The following is a 7,087-nucleotide window of genomic DNA, read 5'->3' as shown; positions in this document are numbered from 1 at the left end:
TATTGTTGTAGCCGCCAGCCCCCGAAAGACACACGGACCACCAGAAATCAGTGAGTTATAGGAAACATGCTCTTTATTCAGCCAGCTGGGTCTGCCAGGGGCACCCAGACCCCAAATTAAGCAGCCCCAAAATGTAGAGGTACTGGGTTTTTAAGCCCTAAATCCCATTCCTCATTCTGTCTTAAACACAAAGGTCTATTTTTCTCTTATTCACTACCTGTCAACCCACAGGTCAGTTGTGCAAGCTGGGGTACAGAAGCAGAAAGCTTATTGTTAGAATGTTATGTTCCCATGGGTGATAGCCTATGTTCCTATGGGCGATAGCCAAGCAGTAATTTTCCAGCCAGCACAATATGTTCCTAAAGAGTATAAAGAAAGACCTTTGGCTTAAAGTTTCCCCCCTTCCTCAGACTCTAAGGGCCCTGCCTGGCTTAACACCATTTCTGCTTAACAATGGGCGGATGCCCCTTATCAATAGCCAGAAGATCTGAGTGGCTAGGGCACTTATCAAGATTTGAGGGTGAAAGCCTTTTTCCGAAGAAAGGAGGGAAGAAAACTTAACTAGGTTTACTAAAAAGATTAACTATGCAAGAGATGTCTCATTTCATTTCCTGCTAAAAGATTAAGAATTTGCAAGTGATGTCCCGTCTCACAACCTCTTAATGAAAACCATTAAGAGACTGAAATAACATTTTTATTACGAATTTCAATTTAGGACACTATTGCCTCTTTGTAATGAAAGATGAGCTGGTTATGATTTTTGTCTCTTCTACCCTATTCTCCTGATTATGTCATTTATATTATTGTTATTTTTCAGAACTTATACATACATCTGTGTTACAACTATTAATCCCCCTGTTGCTTTTTAAATATATAATTGATTGGCTGTAACCCTCACCATCATTTTTTATTACAATATTCCTATTCCATTTTCCATTTTGATTCATTTGTGGAATGGCTGGACTTTGTTGTAGTGTTTTTTTCTTTCTTTCTTTGGCTTTGCTTTGTTTTCTAGGAGCTGGTCCTCTGCTTTCAGAGCTCCTTGGTCTCGTAGAATGCCTGATTGGAATATTGGTTGGATATCCGTGGGTCCCATGTTCCTTCTCCCCAGAATTTTGTAAACATTATTTCCCCCATTGTTTTTTGGTGTTCAAAGTTTCTGGGAGAAAAGAGTAAGGCAAGCCAGCATGATTTTTCCATTTCGCAGGTGACGTAATTTACATTGGAGTGTCATTAGTCATAACGCTTCCCGAAATAAAACGTTCTTAACAGGATATACATTTAAAATGTAGTGAATCTCTGACAGTTTCATCAGTTTAACACTGAAATTTACAAAAAAAGATCAAAGCTGTGATTACTCCTACGTTGCCAATGGGAATGTAAAATGGCACAGCCTCTCTGGAAAAGTTTGGTGGTTTCTTCAAAAAATAAATATGCAACTACCATTTAACCCAGCATTTGGATTCCTGGGCATTTATCCCAGAGAAATGAAAATGTATATTCACACAAAAACCTATACATAAATATTTAAGCCAGAGTCAAAAGAAATCAAAAGTCTGTGTACTGTATGAGTTATTTGTATGACGGTCTTGAAAAGGCAAAATTATAGGAACAGAAAAAAGATTAGTGATAGGCAGGGGCTAGAGGAATGGGGGGAAGGGTTTGGTGGAACTGATACATGTAGGCACCATGACTGAATGTATCTGCCAAAAATTCATAGAACGTACACTGAAAAGAGTGAACTTTACTGTATGCAAGTTGTACCTTAATAAAACTGACTTAAAAATAGGATCAACATAGCCTCTACTTCATTATCCCCACCATTTCAACACATTTATTTGAAAAACATGAACTACATTAAATCTCTGGGAGTCCCACAAGTATTTGGGCTTCTAGGACATGCTGTTTTTGATTTGTTTCAGTTCATTAGAGATTATTTTTAACTTGCAGAAAAACACTGTCTCTGTCCTGGCTGCATATTTTCTCTACATTAAGGATGACTCATAGAACTTTTTATTTATCATTTTACATTGTGTAATTCCTTTTACTGCTTAGTTGGAAAAACCGACAAGCTTTTACCACATTTTATCACAAAACATTTTCCTGCTCATTGAGATAAAACACCTCGTGCTCTTCTGTAAATAGTGCTGACCCAGGTTCACATCTATCATGGCAAAATTCCACATTTAAATAAGCAAACAGTTTGGCATTTCATCTGTTGTTGCTTCGTTTCTTTTCCTTCAGATCATGTGGAAATGACATATACACACACACACACACATATGTGTGTATATATAGATATAGATAGATAGATAGATAGATAGATAGATAGATAGATAGATAGATAGATAAATCTTAGGCAGTGTGCTTAATAATAAGGCAGCTTGGATGGGTGGTTGCCTTCAAATAAAAAATATATTTTTTACAATAGATGCATTGACTCTGACCACCAATGTCATCATCTATTTTCAGTTTTGCTGACTAGGTTTGTACAAATGCACTCATCATTCATATTAAGAGCTAAATACAGGTTTCAATTTAAAAAAGCAGCATCACACATCTGCTCCCTACCAATGCCTCAGTAAAATAAAATAAAAAATTAAGTTTTTAATTTTTCTTGAAGGCATAAATCCATAAGAACAAAGAGGATGGAGGAGACAATAGCCAATAAGAACTGGCAACAAAATTATGGGTGCTAGTAAACTCATTTAGGAGACGGAAGCCAGCTGAAAGTTCAGCTACTACAAGAGGAAAAGCCAAATGATTAGTAGTGCAGAATCTGTGAGGCTCAGGGCTTAGATAAACCAGGTACAATAAAGGGAGAAGACAAGAGTCTTACTCCCCGGAGAGGCACAAGCAGCTGTGTTCCTGAGCCCAGAGCATAGGCAGTGAAGGGTGAAGGTGAGAAACCATATTGAAAATAGGGATTAAGTAAAAGTTGGCATTCTGAAAGATGAATTCCCTACACACCCCTTTTCGCTTCCAGAATGCTGGCAGCTATATTTAACCCCATCCGGCAACCCCCAGTAGGATATTGGAGAATTTTTTTTGTGGGGAACTCACCTGGCCCGCATAAAAAGCCCCATAGATATTCACATTTTTCAATCCTCCAATAAGTGAACAGGTCTCCACATGCTCAACCTAAGGGGAGAGCAACCAATTCACAAACTCTGCCCAATATACACAGCTTCAAATAAGCTTTACATTTGATAATCAATAGTTAAAAGTTATGAGTATTTAAAAGAGCACTTGAGAGCCTCTAATCCCCCCCAAAGAGATCAAAACAATCAAACAGAAAAATAGAATTGAGATGAACAGGAAAAAAATTCATACTATAACTAAAATCCACAGAGATAAGAAGATATTACATCTATGGGGGGGTGGTGGTAGTAATAAAACGTTGTTAAAATCACGTTCAGAGAAAAAAATGAATTTTTTGAAAGGATTACTTTTATTTGATAAATTGATTATTAAAAGTGCCACTAAAAATTTACCATTCTCCATTATAAGTGAGTTCTATTAAATGTTTTTTAAATTTTTCAATTACAGTTGACATATGATATTATATTAGTTTCAGGTGTACAACACAGTGATTAGGCATTTATATAACTTATGAAGTGATCACCCCAATAAGTCTAGTACCCATCTGACACCATACATAGTTATTACAATATTATTGACTATATCCCCTGTGCTATACTTTACATCCCCATGACTGTTTTTATAACTGGCAATTTGTACATCTTAATCTCTTTTCTTTTTCATTCATTTTCCCAACCCTCTCCCATCTGGCAACTATCAAAATGTTCTCTGTATCATCAGTTCATTTCTGTTTTGTTTGTTCATTTATTTTGTTTTCCAGATTCCACATATAAGTGAAATCATAAGGCATTTCTCTTTCTCTGTCTGACTTATTTCACTTAGCATAGTACCCTCTAGGTCCATCCATGTTGTTTCAGATGGCACGATTTCATTCTTTTATGGCTGAGTAATATTACATCATATGTATATATATCATCTCTTCTTTAACCATTTGTCTATCAATGGACACTTAGGTTGCTTCCATATCTTGGCCATTGTAAACAATGCTGCAATGAACATAGGGATACATATGTCTTTTAGAATTAGTGTTTTGGGTTTCTTTGGATTAATACCCAGAAGTGGAACTGCTATGTCCTTGTCTCTTGTTTTAGCCTTTATTTTAAAGTCTATTTTGTCTGGTATAAGTATTGCTACCCCAACTTTTTCTTTTTTTTAAATTTCAATTTGCATGAAATATCTTTTCCATCCCTTTACTTTCAGTCTGTATGTGTCTCTTGATATGAAGCCACCCTATGTTTTTTTAATGGTGCATTTAATGTATTTACATTTAAAGTAATTTTTGATAGGTATATTATTATTGTCATTTTATTATTCATCAAAAATGAATTCTTGGAAATTGCAAGAATAAAAATTTCAATAATTAAAACAATGCCCCTCAAAGTATTAGAAATAAAGACAGAGAGAGGAAGTAGGAATTAAAGCTCAAAAAAGGGACTTTAATCTAGTAGGTCTAATATTCAAATAATGAGAATTCTGGATGTGGTTCCACAGTGTAGTGGTTAGCACATCTGTTTTACACACAGAAGGTCCTGGGTTCACACCCCAGTGGAGCCACAGTCCATGGTCTACCGCCATGCCACGCTGAACAAGCCCGATGTCTGATCTTGGAAGCTAAGCAGGGTCGGGCCTGGTTAGTACTTGGATGGGAGACCACCTAGGAAGACCAGGTGCTGTAGGCATAAATAATAATAAATAATTAAAAACTAATAAATAAAAATAATAAAAATTCCAAAAAGAAAACAGAGCAAGTGGAGAAAAAATGATTATGTTGAACAGTAACCTTACAGATTCTAAAAATGTCTGGGAAATGGTGACTAGAGAAATGATAAAAACATATTTGTTAAAATGAGCATTTTGGGCTCACCAGCCGGCGATTGCAAAGGGAAGGAGTGATGGACCTTACAGAGCTCTTTCTCAAGGTAGTAATTCCAAACAGCACTGTGCCCTCCAATGCTTTTCTGCATGACATTGGTTCATTCACATAATTTTGCCCTTTTTGGGGTGGAAGGGAGGGTTTATTTTTAAAAAATAAACACAATGCATAGTTTACGAAGTCAAATATCTGTGGGTGTGGAGTGAAGCAGCAGCTCCTGCTCCCCATCTCAGCGCATTTCTGATGCCTCCTCCTCCTGCATATACCTTGCATAGTTGTCCTAATTGCCCCCAGAGGATCATATCTCACTTTATTTATACCACAGAATAGTCTCCTTCCACCTTGACGATAGTCCCAGCCATATGACTGACTTTGGTAAAAAGCAAAATAGCAAACATGATGCAAGTGGAGGTATGAAGGTGTTTGTGCGGTGGACTGGCCCTCTCTTGCTGCTGAGAACTCTCCCATGATCCTTGTGAACAAATCCAAACTAGTTTCCTAGAAGAGGAAAGACTGTGTGGGGGGAAGTCCCAGCCCCCCTAGAAAGTCCCAGATATGTCAGTGAGGCTTGTCTTAGACCATACAACCGTCGTGCATCTAGCTCAGACCAGAAGAACTATCCAACCAGCCCACAAATTGTTTTAAGTCACTAAGTTTGGGTGATTTGTCACACAGCAAAAGTTAATTAATACACCTTCCATTTCCCAGAAACTTTTAGAATCTTCTCTTTATCCCCACTGTTCTCAAATTTGTATGATGTCCTTAATGTGAACTTTTTTCATCAATTTTATTGAAGACTTGGTGGTCTCTTTCACTCTGGAGACTCATAGTCTTTAAATCTGAGAACATTTCTTATATTTTTTAAATGATCATTTCTTCCTCTCCATTTTCTTTGCTTTCCCTTTTTGGAATTCCTATTATTTGAATATTGGACCTACTAGATTTAGTTCCTTTTTTTTCTTTGAGCTTTAATTCCTACTTCCCATCTCTGTCTTTATTTCTTATACTTTGAGGGGCATTGCTTCGACTGCTGAATTTTTATTTATAATAACATTTGCAATTTCCAATAATTTTGTTTCTGAACTTAATTTTTATAACGCTTTTTTTTTGTGTGTGGATGCAATATCTTATCTCTCTGTGGATATTACTTACAGTATGATCTATTTTTATTTTCTGTTCATTCCAATTTGATCTTTCTGTTTGATTGTTTTGGTCTCTGTTTTTGGGTTAGAGGCTCTATTCAAATGTTCAATGACTTTTAACTACTGATAAATAAATGTAAAGCACCGCATAACTACTCGAAGTTATGTGTATACATTTAATTAAATATACCTTCCATGTTTCTCTAAATTGATATGTAATATGGCCCTATAATTAACAACTCCTCAGGAATGAAATGCCTTTAAAAGGAAGCTGGCTGTCCTCACAAGTTGGCAGAGAACGTTATTAATTATCCAGACTACATGATGATGTCCCCGCACGCACACATACATGCATGTACAAGCAGCCAGCCCAGACAAACAGAATCTTCTGACTCAGCCTCTGTTATAAAATCAGCATATTTACATTAGTTTAATTGTATCAGCTGCACAAATGCCATTGACCCCAATGTGCCTGAAGTAATACTTCTCACCTGGGGATTTTGTTACACTGCAGATTCTGATTCAGTATGTCTGGGAGGGGTGTGAGACTGAACCAGCCCCCAGGAGATGTGATGCTTGGTCCATGGACTGTATTTTCTGCAGCAAAATCTTAAACTAACTGTGCAAAATCTGAAAATAAATTTGAAATTTGCCAAGTATTGTATTTCCATGTAAAAAACAGAAGCTATCTAATGGCCTAGTTAGTTCACTTATATATTTACTTCCGATGGTTACAGTCTTTGGTAGCTTATCTGTTCTTTGCAGTTTTTCTTTCTTTTGGTTCATAGGAGATGCCTAAGTCTGTTCTGCATGCAATTGTACATCAATAGACTGCCAAGAAAAAAAATTGAATGAAACTGCAATCTGTTAAATGAGTACATTCACTTACAATTTGTAGAATTGGCAAGAAATTGGAAGCAAAGACATCAGAGATAAAGAAAATCACAACTACCTTATTTTTTTTGGCACA

The 7,087-nt window shown here is 36.5% G+C and overlaps 1 pseudogene; it reads left to right on the top strand.

Annotated features, from left to right (window-relative positions):
• The first annotated feature begins 4,665 nt into the window (after positions 1–4,665).
• Positions 4,666–4,781, top strand: LOC111746800 (annotated as a pseudogene).
• The last annotated feature ends 2,306 nt before the right edge of the window (positions 4,782–7,087 follow it).

The sequence above is a fragment of the Pteropus vampyrus genome, unplaced genomic scaffold (assembly GCF_000151845.1).
Source record: "Pteropus vampyrus isolate Shadow unplaced genomic scaffold, Pvam_2.0 Scaffold7, whole genome shotgun sequence".
Lineage (NCBI taxonomy): Eukaryota > Metazoa > Chordata > Mammalia > Chiroptera > Pteropodidae > Pteropus > Pteropus vampyrus.
Note: the sequence above shows the minus strand (reverse complement) of the source record. Positions and strands in the feature narration are given on the sequence as shown.